Here is a 22,412-nt window from a genome sequence, read left to right on the forward strand (position 1 = left end):
ACAACAAGTTCTACTATGTCCTTGAGGTTGAGAAGAACTTGCCATGTTGGGTCACTCACTGGTATCCTTGTGCCAATGATGAAAGGAAGGAGTCGCAGCAAAGCCCAATTTTCATGTGCATTCCCACCAACAGTTTTTTTAACAGCAAAATTAAGGGGTACTGGATGTGGTGCGTCCTTCTTATCTGTCCACTTATATGGAAACTCTCTGATCAATTTATTCAGCTCTGAGAGAGTGAAATATTTTTTCTTAATCAAGGTATCTAGGCACAATGCTACTTCTTTTGGTATGACACCTTCAAAAAGATCATGCAGCAAATCAGGGGGGTAGCCTGACAGAACATCAAAATACTTAAGTTTTTCTGTTAGTGGACATTGTCGCTTTACGCCACAGCTATGGTGTCCACACACCTGTGCAGTCTGAACATGCACTGTGTGTTCTTCTTTTGTCCAGGGAGGGAATTTCCCTGTTCGAACCTCACAATCTTGTAATTTGGAGCGTTCTCCAAGACACCATCTACAAAAATATGAACTTGAGAAACTCTCAACAAATCCACTGACAGAATGAGCTCCAAGGTTATCAGCAATGACAGAAAAGACAGTGCCTTTAACTTGTCTGCCAAGAGAGGGAATGTAAAGTCCAGTTTCCTCAAGACTACCTAGATCTTTGAGAAGTGGGTCCAACACAGCATTATATCCATATTGTTTTATGTCCTCAGCTTTGCATAGAATGGCTAAAAATATTGAGGTCAGTGAAGACCGGAACAATGGTGGAACATTTGCAAGAACCCAATAAACAGCAGTGATTTTGTGCTTTTTTCTCGATGTTCCAAGTGGATTGCACACTTCAAACTCATCCACATATAAATTGAGAGCTATTGCTAGATCATTTTCAGAGAATAATTTGTTAGCTTTAAAGTGGGTACCATCATGAAATGACGTGTACTGAGTTTCTGTGTTCTGTGCTTTTTTACCACTGTTTATTAGGAAATCCTGCATTTCCTTCTTCTTAAAAATCTCTGATAAAGACTTCAGAATGGGTACATACTGATAGCTTCTTCGCTCTCGGGCATTAAGCACATATTCAACCGGCTCCACAACAGAGAAATTCTCCTTAAAATACTCATTTCTCTTGTAGGCGGTAGACAGAGGACCATCACTGCTCAATGCTTGGCTTATGGGGTTGGATTTACAGAGTTCTGTTACAATGTCATTGATCACAGAATCATCAAGTTGACATTTATTCTTTGCAAAACAAGATTGCAAAATTTCTTTTATAATAGGGCCAGATGCAGAGCTAGAAATAAAGTTTAGCTCTTCAACCATCTCAGTAATACACTGTTTGGGCACATTAAATATGCTTTCCAATTTCAGAAAGAGGTGGGCAAGATTAGCTTCAATTATGTTGGGCAATTCTTTCCTCTCTTCATCATAACCCTCTCCACACTCAATATCTTCAATATCAGGATTATCCCCTGCATTAACTGGATTCACATGCCTGTGTACAACCTCAGCTTTGAAGTCATCCAGTGAGTGAGGAGTGTGTCTGCGTGTCCTGTGAGAGGCGAAAGTACCATAAATGTTCGTTTTGAAATCGCAATTTTCAAAAACACAGATGATAGTTTCATGTTTTTTTAAATGACGGCCAATATGCTTAAAGTACTCCCTCTCTGTGGTGATGGAGCTTAGGGTACAACATGGACATTTAAAAGACAAGACATCATTCACATTTGCTGTTTGATAAGATGCATGACTTCTTGTCATGTGTGATTTAAGGCTGGCCCATGTTTTGAAAGAACAATAGCATTCCCAATAGAGACAAGGCAGAAATTGCCCACAATGCACATGTCGTAGCCTGTAGTGTTTTAATAGCTCAGTCTTTCTGGGAGTTTCATATTTACACATTTTACAGCACCAGTTCATTGTGAACAGGAATCGGTGAAAACGTTCTAAATACTGCTAAACAATAAACCAGTAAAAATAAATCAATCTACAATCAATAGCAGTAGCTAGCGAGCTACTGAAATGGCTACCGGAAGGCTTACCTGGGCAACCACGTAGTCGGTTAATGGTCCTCCAGCAATAATTCTGATCCCGACAGAGAACTTGTCAGATGTTCCAAAGCACAAAAGATGAAATTCCAAAGCAGATAGTAGCTCAGTGCAAAGAAGACATGAGTGCGTCGACTTTCCAAACAGGCTGCACGTGGAGTCTCGTCTGCTGCTTGAGTGGCCTCACCCAGGTTTAAAAATATTATTTGAGCTGAAACAACTTAAAATTTGAGACAAGTTGAGCTGTTGCATTGTCATGCATTCAAATTACACAGGAAAATGAGTATGGCTATTTTCATATTTTTCAAGTTGGTTTACCTAGATTAATCAAGCTGGTTACTTAGTTTAACAAATAAATGCTGCATACTTAAATGTTTATATTAAAATTGTGTATTTATTTAAGCTGAATTTACTACCCCCATGCTTGATTTTTTAGAGTGAGGGAATGACAGTAGATTGTAAAGTAATCATACCTGCTTCATGTGCAATGACCCATAGAAATCACTCCTCCAAGTCATGTGTGGTTAGATCTGACCCTTATACAATTCCAGGATGTTCATTTCCGGCACGCTATGTTTTAACCCTTAATCTTACAGCTTTGCCAGATGGAAGTAAACTGCATGGTACAGGTAACTTAAAATTTTCCCAGCAGAGATGGATTTTCATGTCTTAAGAACATGGTTTGGATGTGTGGAATTAGATCATATTTGCATCTGCCTGCTGATTGGTCTGGAGAGTACTTTTTAGCTCATTTACTACCTGCCATTACTACGTATGATTAAATTTACCTGTTACTGGAACAGAAGGCAAGGCTTAAACAGCAAAAGCGATCTTGGGTACTTTATTTCCTCATTATGGTGTTACCAATGCAGCACACAGAACCAATGACTTGTCTGTTGAGTTAGAAAATCTCACTGCTTTAACTGAAAAAGGTTTCTCCTCTCTGACAAAGGTACAACAGGCTATCAGAAAAATGACCTTTCAAAACAGACTGGCTCTAGATTACCTACTAGTTGAGAAAGGTGGTGTTTGTCACATAATTGGGGAACAATGCTGCACTTTTATTCCTGATGTGTCTAACAACATGACCAATATCCATGATAAATTACAACAGTTGCTGACAATCCAGCAGGAAGAAAATACTGGTTCTTCCTGGGATCCTGTGTCTTGGCTCGTTTCTGGTGGTTGGACCTCCTGGTTAATAAAGATTGGAGGAATTATTTTTATTTTATTTTTGATTTTTCTTTCATGTTGTATTATTTCAATGGTTAAGAGAATGGTAATGAAAATGACTTATGCCACAATGCTGAAGATCAATAATGATGCAGACATGCTTTCTGTTTATACTGACCATAATTTGGAGAAGTATGATGTTTCTGAATTAAAAGATGATGACAGTACTGATGAAGATGGATTTTACATTACTTAAAATGCTATAATGATGTAATAACTCTAAGCCAGATGGGGAGTTGATACTGATGTTCAGCATTCTAGTATTTTAAAATTCAGTAAGATGTATGTTTTAACATTTTCTAATAATTTTTTTATTATTTTATTTTCTTTATCTTTCACTTTGCTTATGTTTTTTTTTTTTTTTTTTTTTTTTTTACACAATTTCCTTTTTTTACTATTACAGGCTCACAGTGTTTGAAAATTTTCTTTATTATGTGATGATTTCAGCATCAGAAGAGAGGATTGTTGTGAACATTTTATTGATTATTTATTTATGTAACTCTGATCATATCTTGTCTGGATGCACCTGCATATTTCCCGTGTGAAAGAAGCTCTCATGCTCATAGATTCACTATTGTGTTTCCACATCCAAGGACACAGAGAGGAGTTGAGTTAGATAGGAACTGGATTGTACCAGTGGCTGCACTCCTCTGACGATAACTCCCACTTTCTTTGTTAACCCAGAATGTATAAAAGTTAGTGTGTTCTTTTTCTCATTGCTCTGTTTCCTGACTGCATTAGAGGACAGAGACATTCAAACGCTCATGCCTTTGAATTAAATAACTTAAAGACAAACGATGCATCATTTGTTTTCATGAGTGGTGTGCTCTCTTAATTGATAATTATTAATATCCATAACACTCCCCTGACTGCATGTCACTGCTTAAAAACATTTAAATGGGCTTTGATAAAGAGTTGAATGGTTTCATAATAAAATATTTGCAAACATTGTTTTTATCTCAGTTGTTTACATTTATTTTGGATCTGGCCACAGTCAGGGTTGGTCACATTCTCCCCAGACTCAGTCTGCTGTCAGGGACCATATGGCAGCACTAGGGCTCTGAGTGCTTTGGAGGGGAAGGGCAGCCATGTCTCAAGGTGTCACAGGGGAGGGTGGTTTAAATTTAACCGCACCAAGGCAGATATCTGCAAAGCAAGTCCCCCGCCACTAGCTACCCTCACCACCCTCTGTGCTCACTGTCCTCCCACACAAATACACAGCCTGTCCTGACAGCCACCAGCCTCAGACATAATCACACTTGCAGCAGCAAGAGAAGCAGCACCTTTGGTTCTATTAGGAAACACAGTATCCCATCAGCCTGGATTGTACGATAGGATAAATGAGGGATGCCTTGCTGCATTCACACTGAGGATAACGCACTAAAGAAACCGAGCTGACAGGCTACAGGGAACCACTGCAGAGGCACAGCAGCACCAGGAGCTGACGCTTCGCTGTGAGAGGTAAGGCTGGATAATTGCTTGCAAAAGCAGGCTGGGTGTGTTTGAGTGCATCAGAAGATGAGTGTGTTTACAGACTCAGACCCCTTTTTTGTTTTCTATTGAAGCAAAAATGCAAATTTAAAATCATGCATGCCTTTGTGACAGTAAAGGATGTGAAGTCATTTTAACAGTCCAGCCTACATATTACTCATCAGTGCTTTTGAATTTTAGCCATGGTATTTCTGCAGGTTACTTAAAGATCATTTGAAGTTCAGTGGATTATGACAGTGGACTCTGAGAGATACCTATTCTCCATGTGCCAGCTTTTGTGTGCAGTTCTTACTTATTGGACATATATAAAGATTATCTTCCGATAAAATATGCTTATTTTGATAAAATATTTGTCTCTCATTTGTATTACTTTGTAGATTTCTTTTCAACATCTGTTGCAACTATCACTTCTATATTTTGGATGGGAATTTATTCTTATTCTTCCCTTTTTCTACAAAATAATTGCTGATCAAAGAAGAACATCACAATACTACGCTGGTGGGTACCTTTCAGAGTTTTCCACAATAGTATGCTGGATGCAGCCAGGGAATTTCCAAAGGGCAGCAAAGAGTAACTGGGTGCAATGAGGGCGACAGAGGGAGGTAGGAGGTCAGATTACCAGCCCTGCACTCGGATCTCAGTTTGGAAACACTCGGTGAGAGCAATAGACCAAAGTCAGATGTCAGGTCAAGGAAGTATTTTTCAACACGGCAGAGCTTAATTGTGAATATCTTTTTTGTATTAAAAATACCAAATTAGCACTTGCATAAACTGGGCCTGATGTGTATTAATTAGACTTCAAACATAATTTCAAAATACAGAGGTTGTCAAATTAACACTGCAATTTAGACTTGGTCATTCTTAACTCTAGCAAATAACTGAGCAATATGTGTGGTAGAATACTACATTTTGACCTGCTGATGATTACTAATTGCTATGTTGACATAAATACATTATTGTGTTCCTTTATTTAACCACATAGTGACAACTATACAATGTTTGAAACATCTTTATGCAATATGCTAGAAGTGGAAGAAAACAAACACTCCACCTCAAAGACTAAAGACACCATTACCATGATGAAGAATGTAGACGCATCAAAAACAACATTTGGCATCACAGGGTTAATGAAATAATCATCTAGATTAGGGGTGCCTATAACCCCAGTCCTGCAGGGCTATTAACCTGCAACTTTTTGATGCATTCATTTTCTAACACACCTGAATCAAATGATTGGCTCCTAGCCGTATCTATGAAAAGCTGGATGACTAAAGGCTGATGATGGATTTCAGTCATTTGATTCAGGGGTGTTAGAAAAGGAATGCATCTAAAAGTTGTGGAGTAGTAGCTTAGAATAGACCAGACTTGGGCACCCCTGATCTAGAGTTCTCTTTTTTCTTTGTAGTTGAAATTGATATTAAACATTTATGGCAATGAATTTGTCAGATTTCCCACTACCAAAAGCACAGGGATTGTATATGTAACAACACAAAAACAAACCAACACAAACCGCAACTGATCCACTGATCAGGACACAACACCCAAATACCTAAAAAATAAAACTTATGCATGCATATTTTATATAGTATATTAGATTATATGTTTGTTTGTTTTTTTGGTATTAAAACAGATTTTTGATGTTATTTCCTGTTACTTAAAAGGAGGGATTTTGTCGCAAAAATACCACAATATACCTGTAACAATGACAACTGATAACTAGAATCGTTCAACTTCTGAAGAAGTTGAAGAAGGCGCCCGCCTGGTGGTGGGCATAACCGTCAAAGGCAAAGCTTCCGAGTTCCTTGATCGTAGGCTCTCATCGCTTGGGGATTTTAAATCAAACCTTCTGAGTGAAAAGGATTTGTCTTCATCAAAACCTGCCGACCAGGAAAACTTTGCGTCTGCAGAGCTGCAAACTGCGTATTTCGATCTGAGACGCAGCTAATGAGCTAATTGCCGACTGCCGACAGTCAACATTTCCCATTCATTTGCTATGGTAGTCCTAAACCACTACTGACGTGATACACTTTTTGGCCACAAGCGTCATTTTGGGGGCGTTGTTTCCACCTCTGTTCTTAGAGCCGTTTTTAATAAAACGGTCCAAACAAAAGGTCGTAAAGTTTACATTTGTAACCTCTGCCTTACATAAACACTAGAATTAAAACTTAATAAATAAAAGTATAGACAATTATTTCAGTAACTCAATTCAGTAGGTGAAATACACTATATACAGGGGTTGGACAATGAAACTGAAACACCTCTCATTTTAGTGTGGGAGGTTTCATGGCTAAATTGGACCAGCCTGGTGGCCAATCTTCATTAATTGCATATTGAACCAATAAGAGCAGAGTGTGAAGGTCCAATTAGCAGGGTAAGAGCGCAGTTTTGCTTTAAATATTGCAATGCACACAACATTATGGGTGACATGGGTGAGTTCAAAGGGGGAAAAATTGTTGGTGCACATCTTGCTGGATATGTCAAAACTTTCTTCAACTGAATAAAAACAAAACTGAAGTAATAATATTTGGACCAATAGATGAGAGATCAAAGGTTAGCTCACAGCTTCAGTTGCTTCAGCTAGAAACCACTGATCAGGCCCGATGGACTCAGACCTGAACCTCCAAAAGCATTTACAGACAGTTACAGGGTCGGCTTTCTATCACCTGAGGAACATTTCCAGGATTAAAGGACTAATGTCTCAAAAGGATCTGGAAAAACTAATCTCTGTGTTTATATTTAGTAGAATTGATTACTACAACGGTGTTTTCACAGGTCTGCCTAAAAAGTGGATCAGACAGCTGCAGCTGATCCAGAACGCTGCTGCCCGCGTGAAGTGAAATGCACTATATACAGGGGTTGGACAATGAAACTGAAACACCTCTTATTTTATTGTGGGAGGCTGAATTGGACCAGCCTGGTGGCCAATCATCATTAATTGCACATTAAACCAATAAGAGCAGAGTGTGAAGGTCCCTTCACTAGCTCCCTGTATCTCTTAGAATAGACTTTAAAATACTTCTGTTAGTCTATAAATGACCACTGTTCAGGACTTGTATATGTCATTCCCAAGATGAATTGACTATGTATTGGCCGCAAAAGAAGGCCCTATACCAGGGGTGTCAAACTCATTTTGGATTAGGGGTCGCATTCAGCTTAATCTGATCTCAGGGGGGCCACACATGTAAACTCATTGCAAGATTAAATAGAACTAATAAATGTGGACTTGTTGTTGATTTTTATAATAAACAAATTTCCCTTTTACACAACATTATGAATAACCTCAGAGTTTAAGAAAAGTATTTGCAATTTCAACAATACTTTTACTCAGTTAAACATTAATTTAAGTGCATTATGCATAGGAATTGGTCACAGTGATTGTAAGATGTTGAAAACATTTATTCACAGTTTTTGGGACTTAAAAACACCGTCCTGCATGACAACATACATCAAACAGATAAAATATTAAGAAATTATTTAAAATCAATGTTCCACATCTGAAGCTCAGTGCTGCTGTTAGGGTTGAACTGCCATCCTTCCAGACTTCCATAGGCCATTGACAAATTTAATAAAAACTAACTTAAAATTATCCTTAAAAGACAAAATTTTGAAAAATCAAAGTGCTTATTTAACGCTTTGAGAACATATCTTGTGTTCGGCCACAAAATCAACAAAAATAGAACAATCTTTTAAGCTATAAGACCATTTTTAAGATGCCAATACATAGATTTTAAGCAGGCGTGTAGCCAAGCCACTGCATTTATACCATAATATAAAACCGACATAAAATAAACGACTCACCGTCGAGTGGTTGCAAGGAAAACACTCAATGGAATCCTTCGTCTGGGTTAATTGGACTAGATTCAACAATATCCTTCAGTAACTTAGGATAACCGGCAGCACTAGCTCTTACTAGCACTAGCAGCAAACAAGATGGAGGAGTTCACCTCTGACCCGGAATTGAAAGAGTACTGGTAGTTGTCGGCTCTGAATAATACACAGCGCCACTCGTGTACAATATAGGAACTGCATGTTTTCAATTGAACGAAGTACGTTTTTTTCAGTAATCATTGTTGAATGATGATAATGCATTTATCCGCACCCCTGCCCTACACCATACTAATAAATGATTGTGGTCTAAAACCAGGTGTTTCAGTTTCATTGTCCAACCCCTGCAGATGACTTATTTTCTAGCTTTGATCTCGTCATGAGGACATAATGCAGTGTTGTGCTGGCAGCCATCCCAACTAATAAAAATAAGATTTAAAGTTAAAATAGTACATTATAATAGTAAAATAAATACAATTATTGTTGTTTAAGGACAAGTTTGGTACCTGCATTAAGGATAATTTCAAAAGGTAATTTCAAAATGTCATTTCCAGACTAAAAAACATTTAAATAGATGTGATAATTCATTGAATATGACTGGATATTTAAACAGAAAATAATTCTAAAAATAATACTTATTTTAACCCAAAGGAAAATTAAATTTTGGGTAAAAATGTAATAGTCTGATATTGCCACAGCAGGTTTCAATCCTACAACCTCATGATTGGGGGTCAAACATTTAACCGACTGTACCAAAGACCAGCAGTATGCACAACTCTGAATTATGGAGAGGTCAACTGTGTTTAAGAGCTCCTAAACCATTTAATGTTGAGGCATGAGACTTTCAGAACTGTCCCGTCCGTGTTTTTAAATATATACAAGGCGTAGTCTCTGCAAAGGTGCAAACTCCGTATTTCGATCTGAGACGCAGCTAATGAGGTGATTTCCAACAGCCGACAGTCAAGGGCAAAACTTTGTGTCTGCACAGCTGCAAACTCTTGTGAGACGCTGCAGAGCTCCAAACTCCATATTGTGCCTGCTATGAGCTAATTGCCAACAGCCGACAGGAGAAGGTCTGCATCGAAGCAGTATGGAAAATTGGTGTTATTAAAACATGATTAAATACTTCAATGTAGCATGAAAAAATGAAATATGTGAATAAAAAAAGTTAAAGGCATGAGGTGAACTGTATTGATTTGAAAAATAGTTTTTTAAAGCCAAAGGGAAATGAAATATTGGGTGAAAGTGTAATTTTCTGAAATTGGTACAGCTTGGATTCATACCTCGGATCTTCTGATTGGCAGCTCGAGACCTAACCCACTCAACCAAACACCAATGCAATGCTCAGCCATGCATTATTGAGAGGTCAACAGTGTTGAAGAAGTGGTTTGAAGAAGTGGTTTTTGGTGAATTTTGTCACCACGGTAACTTTAAATGGCGTGAAGTACAAAAAGCATACTTCGCGGCGTCGAGACGCACGTTTTGATATATAGTTTGTGTGGGGGTAGACCCTACGGTTCGGGCTGTATTAACGGTGACGGATGATTAAAAAGGAATAAAGAAACCCCTTATTGGGTGCATAGTATAAGGCCTCCGCCATGCATTTTCAATGCATAGGCGGGCGCCTAATAATAAACCTCCTGCAACCCAACCCTTAGGGGGTTTGGTCACAAGTCTTCCTGCCCACATGCTTTGTGCTGTTTTAGTGCCCCTGTGGAAAAACACCTGTGGAGAAACACACAAATTTCAACAAGAAATGCAAAAATACAAAGGTAAAAATAATATATAATATATATATATATATATATATATATATATATATATATATATATATATATATATATATATATATATATTTTTTTTACATTTTTTCTTTCAGTACTCTGAGTCTCTTTCGGTTTTCCTCTTTTCCTGTAACAAGAGAGCGGCTCACTGCCCTGTGGTTGATCCGTAAATGACCACTTCTTCCGCCTCTTCTGTCGTCCTTGTAGCAAATGTCTCCTTTGTGCAATTTCTGTGAGTGAGCTTAAGCTCACTGAATCTCTCTACGGGTGTTATTATGACTGGTTGAGTAGAGGATTCACCGTTAGGCTCCCTTTCACGGCGTTGTGGTGTTATCCTGTAAAACCTGATGTTGAGAGCGCTGAGGTTCCTCAGTGGCTGCACACTGACTCCAATGATACCAGGTGTCGCCTTTTCCTTTGAGCCTGACTGCGTGCAAAGTGCATTCCACCATCTGGTATGGGCCGGTCCACCTCGGTTCAGACAACTTTCTTTTGATGACTTTCCAGAGTTCCCACTCTGGTTCTGCACTGGTCTTGGTGTTTCCTTTGGCACCCTGTGGTGGAACCTCATGGCTCTGCACTCTGGTCAGAGCACCCTAAATCACAACCCCCACCTCTGTCTTTCGTTGACCTCAGCACGCACTTAGCCGAGGTCTGGGGGTTGGTGGACCCTCCTTCACATTCCTTAGGAATCTCCAATATAGTCTGAAACTACACGACAATCTTTAGATGTCAAATTTCGTGTGCTACCTGTGAATCCCGGGAGGTTGACGTCACACCCCAGAAAAACTCCTTCCAGTCAGAGAATGCATCCTGTAATGAAATTAACTGAACAATCCAACAAGAAACAAACATCAAAACTTTACCCTATGTCAACTTAGTCTGCACAGATTTCAGCCAATTATTTTTTTCAGATACTAATTGATCTTTACCACCTGCCATTGTCCATCTTCATCCTGTCAGGAAAACTACGCCTAGAAACGTAATAGTTATTAAGACATTTTATCATAGTTTCTCTGTTCTCTCCTTTCACAGGCCTCTGGTCGTCCTGTAAAAGAATCCACGCGCACACACACAAACACTTTAAACCTCGGATGTGGATCACTGTGTCTGTGGAATCAAAAGTTAGTTAATTGTGGTTTGAAATCAAAGTACATTTTTTGTAACAATGTCCGAATCTTCTTTGGATTAAAGTGACCCCACATAGCACCACTTTACACAAGACATTGCTGTAACCTCTATAACCCCAGATGTTCTACTGTGGGTGCTTCAGAAAAGGTTCCTGTTTTAATCCTGGAGGAAACACCAACAGATCGTTTTACAGCAACCGTTCTACTCCAACACACCTCTGAAGCTGCTCTGCTCCACCTACACTGTTCTTGTAATCAATTCCTCTCTCAGTTCCTCTTCAATAGATACCATTCTCATATCAAAAATCATGCACCCTGTTTTTCTATTTTATCTAACATTTACTGATATGTACATCTCCCTTTTGGAATCAAAACTAGTTTTGTTCCAGACACATCAACAGAGAATAGCAAAAAGTCTTCAAAGAACCAATTCAACTGCATAGGCTAATCTGTGGTGAAGCAGGAAAAAACACTTCCTCGAATCCTGAATCCAAATCAAAACATTATTCAAGTTTATCATACCTGATATTTCATAAGGTCCCTCAAAGGTTGCTTGAGATCAATGTACCCACCATGTAGTTGTGACAGCAGCCATTTAGTCCCAAAACGATAACATGTCATTCATGCGCTGTAGTTTGGGTTTGTTAGAACGCTTTGCTTGTTATTGGAGGACACATTGGTTGTTCCTGCGGAAAATAACACAGCCCAGGAAAGACACGTTCCCTGGCAAATTGCAATTTTATATTTAATAACTTTAAATGTAACTGGAACACATGAAAGTATTCCCACCTCCATGGACCTTCTGCTGCTCAATGATGATCAGTACGATCCCGGCCATGGTAACATTTCAAACTCATGTTTGAAATAAACTTATCAGTTACATCACAGACAATTTAAAAGGTATTAGTATATTTTAAAACAACAAACCTGCACGCTGGTAGGAGCCCAATCAGTTGCCTGAAGGGAATGTTTAACCATGCCCCTACTTCTTTCTAGTGCTCAACATGGAGAGAAAGAGAAATATGTGAAATCGTTCATCCGACATCATATATTGTTATAAATTGTTCAGCAGTAGCAGCTGCCAAACGCTCAGGTGCCACATACATATTCCTAGAAATGACTGTCTGTGTTTTACCTTAAAGAATCTTGATACCAGTCTGTGTGGTTCCTGTCGTAGAACAGAGTGACGTGTGGCTGGTCAGGTGGGAGGAAGAGCAAGGACCCAGACGTTGCATCTTCCAAAGCTGGAGAGAACACCAGTTGTAGCAGGCTCTGTTCACAGTCCTCCATAGATGTCAGCAATTCTTTCTCCCCCTCAGGTCACAATGGCAGACACTGTCTCTTCTCTCAGTATCATGTTCAGTGACAGTCTTAGTCCACAACTCAAAGGCCCATATGTGACTCCAGTGTCCACCCAAAAGTTCATGCAGTCTTTTCCGCTGACAGCTCGGAGTCTGCAGTGCTCATGCAGCTGCTCAGGGATGTGTCATCAGAAGAGTTATCCCCTTGCTGGGGTACTGACCTTGTGGAGGTGAGGTCATGTTAGGATTTGGTTGCTCCATACCAGGCTGACCTGCTGGTGGGATGAAACAGCCCACAGTTGTTTAATATCCAGGACAATCACAGTTGTATATCGATGGGTGCTTTAACATGTCCACCATATCAGCTCCAAACACTCATCCGTCACGCCCTGGTTCAATACTCGACGCCACACTGACCACCAAACTGTGATCTGCTTCCACATTCAGCAACCAACAGACCTGTAAATATATAAAGAATAGAGAAAAGGAGGCAATAGGCAAGCCTCCTCCTTGGAGTTAATTAAACTGAAGTGACACCTTTAGAGTTGAAGATCCAACTGCTGAAACATCACATATTCACTTTTTCTTTTGTTCCCTGTAATTGCAATTTAAACAACAGATCTTGTAATATCTTTTTTTCTCTTCCTCTCCCCATCCTGAGCCACATTGGAAAATGATGTACCAAATGTTTTGTCCCAGCGAGCATAATCACAATCAGGCCTATAACGATTCAGTTTCATCAGCTGTAAAACTAAAGAGGGTACACCATTTACACTATTTCTATAAATAATTCCCTGCAGTTGTGGGTCCCAGTCAAATTTAACAACCACTGCTGGGGTGTTAAGGGAGAATGTTGTATAACTGTAAGAAAGAAATTACTAAAGAAAATAAAATTTTCTTCTGGCATGTGGAACGTTCGAGCATCATTTTCAATATCATGTTGCAACAGAAGAGGACCGTACAGCTGCAATACTAGGGATTCTATTTACCAGCAATATCATCTAATCAGAATCAGCAACAGAAAAACTTTAATCATCCTGTTTCAGTAATGAATAAGGAACCTATTTCTCTGTTCCTAAATTATTTTGTAACAAGAGCATCTGCACTTTAGTGGAACTTTAAGAATCTGTCTACACAGAATAAATGCTTTTGAGATCTGTCCTTTAAAATTTTTCCAAATCCTTTTTCGTTCCTGTTAATTTCTGCCTCTCTGCAAAGTTTAACTTCTGTAGTAAAACGATTTAAACCAGTAACATTCTTCATAAATTCTTAAACATCAGCAACTCCATCTGAGGATAACTGTTAAACTGATGCATGACTAGATCTAGGGCTGATAAAAATCTATCTAATCAACCGGGTTGTACTTTTACCAAACATCTTTAAGCTCCATTTTAACTTTTAACTTTTGGTTCTGCTAACTGGTGATTCCTAGACCTACAATTACCAGAAGTTGTTAGTGAGCTAATTCCTGCTTTCTTTAGATCAACCAGATTTAAGTCTAGTGTATTATATTCAAACTAGGGCTTTCAGACTATTAAAATTTTAATTTAAATTAATCTTGTATTTTATCTTGTTATTTCTGAAAGTATAAAAGCTCATTTGGGAATTTTAAAATGCACTTTTGCAATAAATGACACTAGTTAAAGTTATGCTTGTACAAATATATATATATATATATATATATATATATATATATATATATATATATATATATATATTTAAAACAATTGTCAGAATCGGAATGACAACATCCTGGTGCCATAAAGTTAAAAATTCTTGCCAATAATGAGCTAAATCGCAAATTTTAACGCCCTGATGTTTACACAATGTATAAACAAATGTGTAAATAAATAAATATTTCATGCTGAAATATTTTTTGACTCCTAAACAAAGATATAAGTTTTATTGTCCAATTATTATTATAATTATATATATATATATATATATATATATATATATATATATATATTAGGGCTGGGCAACGATTAAAATATTTAATCGCGATTAATCGCATTGTATTTACAAACTCCAAGAATGAATTCAAAAGTAGTGTAAAGAGCACTTTTATTTTAATGTTCTGCTGCCATATGAACAAAAGTGTTGTAACATTTGTAGCACTTATTTTATACTGGATATTTTCAACCCATCTATTGAATTTAGTGCACTAGTTGATCTTTTCTTCATAAGAGAACAGCAAGCACTGCAGCCAAAATATGGCCTTTTTTTACCTGCTGTATATTAGCCAGTCCCTAAGCTTGATGTATCATGAAACTGTTGACCTTTTGGGTTTTGTGGTTTTTATTTTATTATTACAATTAAATAATAATAATAATAATAATAATAATAATAATAATGTTATGTTCAGTGTTTTTTTCGCTAATCCACCTCATATATTTCAATCCTTATGTAATTTTGTCTGTGTTGTGTGCACCTGCCTGTTGCTTTAATCCTATAAATTTCCCCATCGTGGGATAAAAAAAGGATTAGCTAATGTTATCTTATCTTAAATAACACTTTTTAATATATGTACTGGGTTCTTTCAAGGTCTTAATTACATGTTATGTGTGGGCTCCAGTAACATCCATCCATCCATCCATCCATCCACTGATCTACCTGGATGTTCCCTGGAGGACTGAAACGCCTCAGTCAGAGATGTCTGTGGGTCTGTCGGGGCAATGAGAGAAGTTTCGTCTCCTCTCTCCGTTTCTGGGGCTCGACGTTTTCATGTTTTTTCACGTGCTTAGATAAATTTGTTGTGTTTCCACTGAAATGAACCGGCTTTTTACAAAACATACAGCTTGATTTCATTTACGGTATTAAAATAAAGCCAAACGGTGCTACTTCCCCTGTTCATGTTTTTTCGCTGCTGCGGTCTCTCTCAGCTGTTTGTGTATTAAGTTTGTGTGAGAGGTGAGCGGGCGGGCCAGGCTGAGCCTGCGTGCTGATTGGCTGGCGCCGCTGAGCCATGTACGAGAGGGGAGGGGGAGCGGGCGAGTGCTGCCGTGACAGCGCGCTGCAGTCAGCGCGCCTGCTGACTGACACTGACTGAAAGCATGTGAGCAACATGCGTTAATGCGCGATAAAATAAATATCGCCGTTAATAGTCTAATGAATTAACGCGAAATTAACGTGTTAACTTGCCCAGCCCTAATATATATATATATATATATATAGAGGGCTGCGCCCTGAGCAGTGACCAATCCTCGGCTGTTTTCAGCGAGATTGGCGCTGTAGATGTAGTAACAGATGACGCGCATGGTTGGTGGGTGTTTCTAATAATGTGTTGTTCCTGGGGGTGTCACCAGGAACCGTTAACTCTCCACCCAACACGTCCTCGCCATTAACATTCAGATGTTTATCATGGTCAGATTTGTTCATCATATCTATTGTCCTGTTTTAGGTCAAACTGTTCCTCTGAGGTTCGCCTCAGCTCAGCGTAACTGGATAACCACAAACGATTGTAACAGATGACGTGTTTAATTTGGCCGTCTGATATTTTGATGGTCTTCTAAATTCCTCTTTTGGCAGCAGTAAAATTCTTAGTCAAAAATCTCCCATGTTCTTCCAATATGCTGTTTGCCATTTTATTAATGTTCTAAATTTACATTATAAAAAGTCTCTAATCTGGTATTTTTACAGCTGTCATGAATCCATTGTGAAATACAAGCTTTGTGCATTAATAGTGTAACTGAATACTTTCCCCACGCCTCTGGTTAACTGTACTCCATAATTAGGCTCCCAAATAACACAAAAACAAAAACCTTTATCCCCAGTTTCAATCATTTGTAACAAGCCTGAGATATATTTATTTAAATCATGTTAATATCTACGTGTTTACTTTCAATTTGGGCTGTACAAACTTTTATATTATTAAATCGTCTGTCTTTTTCTCTTACAACCGTTTAGTTAAGCCTTTTCTGTTAAATAGAAGTCTCCAAAGTGCATTTGTTTTGAATGCTGCAGTCATTCAACGCAAATAAACACTTTTTGAAACAGTGGTTTCTAGTATTTTAATCTGGATTATTTTCCACAGACGAACAGAGCTTTTACACACCAATAACACATACAACAAGACAATTAGACGAACAAAACACACACACATGCCTCTCCTTTTAACAGTGTTTTTCACAGATCATGTTTGAAAAGTTTGTTTCACAGATCATGTTTGAAACTTGCCCCGCACCGCCGTGACTGCTCAATTTACCGGCTGTCCGGCGCCTTGCCTCCGCAGAGGCAAGACCTCACACCTGGCCGCTGGTCTGTCTTATTTTATCTCCTTACGTTTTACGGTTATTTTTAGCCATTTTCCTCCACTTGCCTAGAGAAGCATCTATCCGGTCCGTTACAAAATGTTTCCCCCGCGAAACGCTGCGCTTCATAAGTTCCGTTCCTTTTTCGTAAATCTCCTATACTCCAGCTGGTATTCAAACACAATGATCTCATTTCCACAGACACAATATGTTGTACAAGACAGACAGCTTGCACGTAGTCTCCTGCGAGACATCTCTCTTCTTTTTTTTTATACTTAACCCCCCTAGGGCCAAAACCAAAATTTTCAGAGCGGGCGGACGTAACGCGACCCTCCGTTCCGTACAGCCCCAATGTCTAGGTATGCGCGGCGGCGGGTGGATGCTCGCCACGGCCGGGCCGGCCCCCTTTAAAATCGGCGGGCCGGCCGGCCGGGTGCAGCACGGACCCCCACCCGCCTCGCCACCGCACACGCGGGCCACGCGGCGGCCCCCCAAAGAAAGCCCTTTTCCGTTCGCAGCGCAGGCTCCATTCACAGTGTGGCGCCTCGTGGCCCGTACGCCGGCGGGGGAGGGCCGTACAGCCCACGGCGGGCGGGAGGGGAAAAACGGGAAAGGTTGACGCATTGGCCAAGCCTGCGCGTCCGTCGAAGTAGCACGTTTTTGGGAGGGGCCAGGCGGCCGAAACGTGGACCGGCCGTACAGGACCCATATATATATATATATATATATATATATATATATATATATATATATATATATATATATATATATATATTTAAAACAATTGTCAGAATTGTAATGACAACATCCTGGTGCCATAAAGTTAAAAATTCTTGCCAATAATGAGCTAAATCGCAAATTTTAACGCCCTGATGTTTACACAATGTATAAACAAATGTGTAAATAAATAAATATTTCATGCTGAACCACACTTTTTCAAAACTACTCCAAGGCACTCCAAAGAATTAATTTAGCAGACTTGGTACTACTTGGACTTGGGACACATAATTTAGCCTATATTTCTAAGCTGAAAATGCAGATTCGATAAAAGGTTGTGCCTACCTCTTTTTGTTGTGGCCAGCCAGTGTGTCCCTTGTCCTTTCGTTCCAGTCTGGTGATGACCAATTCAGCCTGTCACCCCGAATCCCAGACCGAGCCCCCAAATGTTGAAGCCGTCTTGCTTCCCCGGGTTCGTTAATTCGTTGTGCAGGACTTTAAAATAATAACTCAGTCATGGACACAGATTTCCGTTTCACCTTCGCGAAGGGAGAGCAGGTGCGCCCACCGCATCTGCGGGCCGCGACTCTGACTCTGTCTCTCCCTCCGGTACAGGCTGGTTTTATTAAATTCAGAAAATAGATTATACATAATCAGCCGATGAATGACGCACACACCTTATCGCTATCTTACTCCCTAATAACTATCTTCTCTTGTTTTCTCCTGGTGCATGTGAACTGTAGTCACTGTTCCTTCCCACTGCCTAGGAACTGGCCTTGAAACTCTCTCCTGATACTTTTGCTTGTAAACAGCTCATTTAACCTTAATCTATTCACATTCTATTCTTCTGACAAACAGACACGGTCTCAAAGCAAATAAATTGCATATTAAAAGCATGTTATACCTTCATAAATGTGTACTTAAAAAAACGGATCAAAGTTAATACATTCCACACACCCTAAGCTTCACCAGGTGGAGGATGGATTAGAAGACCTGTGTGAACAGGCTTTACACTAATGGAAGGGATAAGATAAGAGGTAAGATTTGCCATTATACATACAAGGTATGTAATATGTGTCAGGATGCAGCTTGTAGGCGGCATGCTGAGCCTCCCTTCTTCTCTCTCTTCTCTGTGCAGCCTGATTGGTTTCACCTGTCAGGCTGCAATTATCACTGATGTGTTTCCACCTGTTGTCACCTCTTTATATACTCACCTCATTTTGTTCTCATTGCCGGTCCGTAGTGTTGTTCTCCTGCTCAGTTTCAGCCAGTAATCCTGTGTCAGCTCAGTTTTTGTTCAGTCAGCCAGAAGACTTTGCTTCAGTTTTGTTTTTTGTTCAGTCAGCCAGGAGACTTTTACTTCAGCTTTATTTTTGTTCAGTCACTGCCAGAGACTCTGCTTCAGCTCTGTTCCAGCCCAGCCTCAACCCAAGACACTGTTCCAGCTAAGTAACAGCCAGAGACTGCGTTCCAGCTCAGCCTGCAGTCTAGGGTTCCCCGGTTCCGGTGTTCCACTGTGGTCCCTGTCTCGGCTCCTGTGCTCCGTCCTGGTCTCAAGTTCTCATCTCCTGTGTTCCGTCCTGGTCTCAAGTTCTCAACTCCTGTTCTCAACTCTTGGTGAGCCATCCTGGTCTCAATTTCTCGACTCCTGTGTTCCGTCCTGGCCTCAAGTTCTCAACTCCTGTTCACGACTCCCGGGTTCCGTCCTGGTCTCAAGTCTTCCTCCCTGGTCTCAAGTCATCGGCTCCAGTGTTCCCTCCTGGTCAGACTCTCAGCACTACCCCTGTCGGCCAGCTTCTGCACCCTACATCTCCATCAGTTAAAAGACTCTGGTTTCTCTCGTCATCCATCACCCACACTGTTCAATAAACTCACTTTAAGAACTAGCTCTGTGTGTGTGTGTGTGTGCTGTGTCCAGGTTCATCCTAAGACAAATCATGACAATATGAAATTTCATAGATCAGATGGAGGGTTAGTCTGAGCCACTGCGACTGTGCATGCTGCCACTAATGGCCAACCTGACCAGCATGTCTTTTAGTGGGAGGGGAAACCGGAGCACCTAGAGGAAACCTACGCAGACACGGGGAGAAAATGACACCTCCACACAGAAAGGCTCCTGCCAAGCACAGGACTCAAACCTTGGACCTTCTTGCTGTGAGGCCAACACCTGGGCCACCGTCCTGCCCTGTGCCACCCTCACCAGATGAGGGTGGTGTCATCAGAAAAGAAATGTGTCCTCATTAAAAGCCTTGCTTTTTCTTAAAGAATGGGATGAAATGAGACTTGCAGAGTGGTAGAAGGAACCCCTTCAGTGGGGTGAACCAGACCAAACAGAGCCTTTTGGGCTTTAAGCATTAGGACCAGTAACTCCAGATCTAGTTTCTCCTCAGAGGACTGCAAACCACTCAGGGAAAAGCTTTCTATATACACAGAGACAGAAACACCAGTGTTGTCAGACATTAGACAGTCTCTATTTCTCACAGCTTAGCCTGCAGCCTTCTGCTGTCAAGCAAACCCAAAATAAATCCACTGAGATCAGTTTACCAGCAGTATGGCTACTGATAGATCAGGTGAAGTATGCTTTCGCAGAAGCCGCTCCTATGAGAGAAAGTGAGGACAAAAAAACATCAAAGGCTTGGGGACTGATTGGGACAGTAGCATGTGACCAATTTAACTTCTCCAGTGTTGAAAAGATAGTATCACTTTAACAGTGTTACTATCCTTTAGTAAGGACCCGCTGCCTCAGGAGAGCCCACAGCATCATCAGGGACCCCTACCACCCTGGCCATCACCTCTTCAAACACCTGCAATCATGGAGGCGTCTCAGGGCAATAAAGTCAAAAACTAAGACTACAAAACAGTTTCTACCCAAGTTCTGTTGTTGCCCTGAACAACACAATTTCATCCAAACCCTGACCATCACTTATTTATTTTCCTTAACATCCAGGTTGTGTCTGTCTCTATAACATTTGTTTTAGATATAAAACAAATGGATGTAACATCATCCAGGGAAGACAGATCACCCGCTATTACCATCTAATGTAGAACAGATTACTGGATCAATGTGTGCTTCTGTGCTTTTTGTCTGTCTTGTTGTGTCTCTGCTCTGTCTTCTGTATAACCCCCAGTCGGTCGAGGCAGATGACCGTTCATACTTAGCCCAGTTCTGCTGGAGGTTTTCCTTCCCGTTAATGGGGACTTTTTCTTTCCGCTGTCGCTCTATGCTTGCTCAATATGAGGGATTGCTGCAAAGCTGTGGACAATGCAGACGACTCCCCCTGTAGCTCTACGCTTCTCCAGGAGTGAATGCTGCTTGTCGGGACTTTGAAGCAATCAACTGGTTCCCTTATATAGGAAACTTTTGACCAATCTGTATAATATGATTGAATTTGACTTTGTAAAGTGCCTTGAGATTGCATGTTTCATGAATTGGTGCTATATAAATAAAATTGAATTGAATATACTTATTTATTATTTTTATTATTTATACTACCTTTAAGAGTTACTATTCTTTAAATTTTGTTGTGCTTTCTTGCACAATGAGAATAAAATATTTCTGATTCAGATTCTGAAACTACTTTCTTTACTTCCGGCGGCGCCCTGAGAGGTTGCGGCTGCATACAGCTCCTAATAACTTGCGGCAATTTCTACAAAATATGCCGCCTAACTCGCTACAAACTATCCATCGACCCGGTAGACCATTTCCAGCCACCAGCAACTGCTGGAGTTACGGTCATCTAGTGTTTTTGGACTCGTAACTACATCTACGCTCGATTGTTTACGTGGCTTCGGAGTGCTTCGGGCACAAGTCCCAGGGGCCCACGATGCAGCGGACTCGCCAAGCAGCACACGCTGGAGGAGAAGCAAGCAGAGCGGTATGATCAGCGGCACAATCGGTGGCAGAATCGCAGCTGCCAAGGCGGACTAACAGCTAGGCTAAAGACTAACCCCTACAGAACGCCGCTTCCTTCCATCCTGCTCTCCAACATCTGCTCACTGGACAACAAAATAGACCATTTAAAACTTAAACTCTCTGCAAAGAGGGAGTTTAGAGACTGCTGCGCTCTCATCCTGACGGAGGCATGGCTTACGTCATCGATCCCGGACAACGCTGTCAGCCTGGAGGGGCACGCTTCTTTCCGCGCCGACAGAAACAAAGAACTCAGCGGTGTAAAAATGCTGGAGTAGTCATAAGCTTTTGCTCTCCGGACATAGAGCTTCTGACTGTTAGCTGCAGACCCTTTTACCTGCCCAGAGAGTTTACTTTTGTTAACATCACAGCGGTTTACGTGCCTCCCAGCGCTATTACAAAAGAGCCTATGAGTGTTCTTTATCGAACTATCTCTGAGCTGCAATCTGCACACACGGAGGGTGTTTTCATCATTGCTGGGGATTTTAACCAGGCCAATATGAAAACTGTTCTCCCTCATTTCTACCAACACATGGATTTTGCTACTCAGGGAGAGAACACTCTAGACTTAGTTTACACAAATATAAAAGCCGGATTCAGAGCAGCCCCATGCCCCCACCTCGGCTCCTCAGACCACCTTTCTGTAATGCTAATTCCTGCATACAGGCCCCTGCTGATCAGAGCTAACGACTACCAGCCTGTTGATGACTACCAGCCTGTT

General features: G+C 40.4%; 1 protein-coding gene across 5 annotated transcripts in view; it reads left to right on the plus strand.

Annotated features, from left to right (window-relative positions):
* The first annotated feature begins 4,671 nt into the window (after positions 1–4,671).
* Positions 4,672–22,412, plus strand: part of filip1l (filamin A interacting protein 1-like) — a 287,603-nt gene continuing 269,862 nt past the window's right edge. For 3 of the 5 annotated variants that reach the window (XM_036128076.1, XM_021312267.2, XM_021312269.2), the window contains exon 1: positions 4,672–4,744. The gene's annotated coding sequence lies outside the window, so the exon portion shown is untranslated. The remainder of the gene's footprint in view (positions 4,745–22,412) is intronic. The other 2 variants (XM_012855475.3, XM_036128077.1) reach the window with 2 other exon arrangements.

The sequence above is a fragment of the Fundulus heteroclitus genome, chromosome 24 (genome assembly GCF_011125445.2).
Source record: "Fundulus heteroclitus isolate FHET01 chromosome 24, MU-UCD_Fhet_4.1, whole genome shotgun sequence".
NCBI classification, from domain to species: Eukaryota; Metazoa; Chordata; class Actinopteri; order Cyprinodontiformes; family Fundulidae; genus Fundulus; species Fundulus heteroclitus.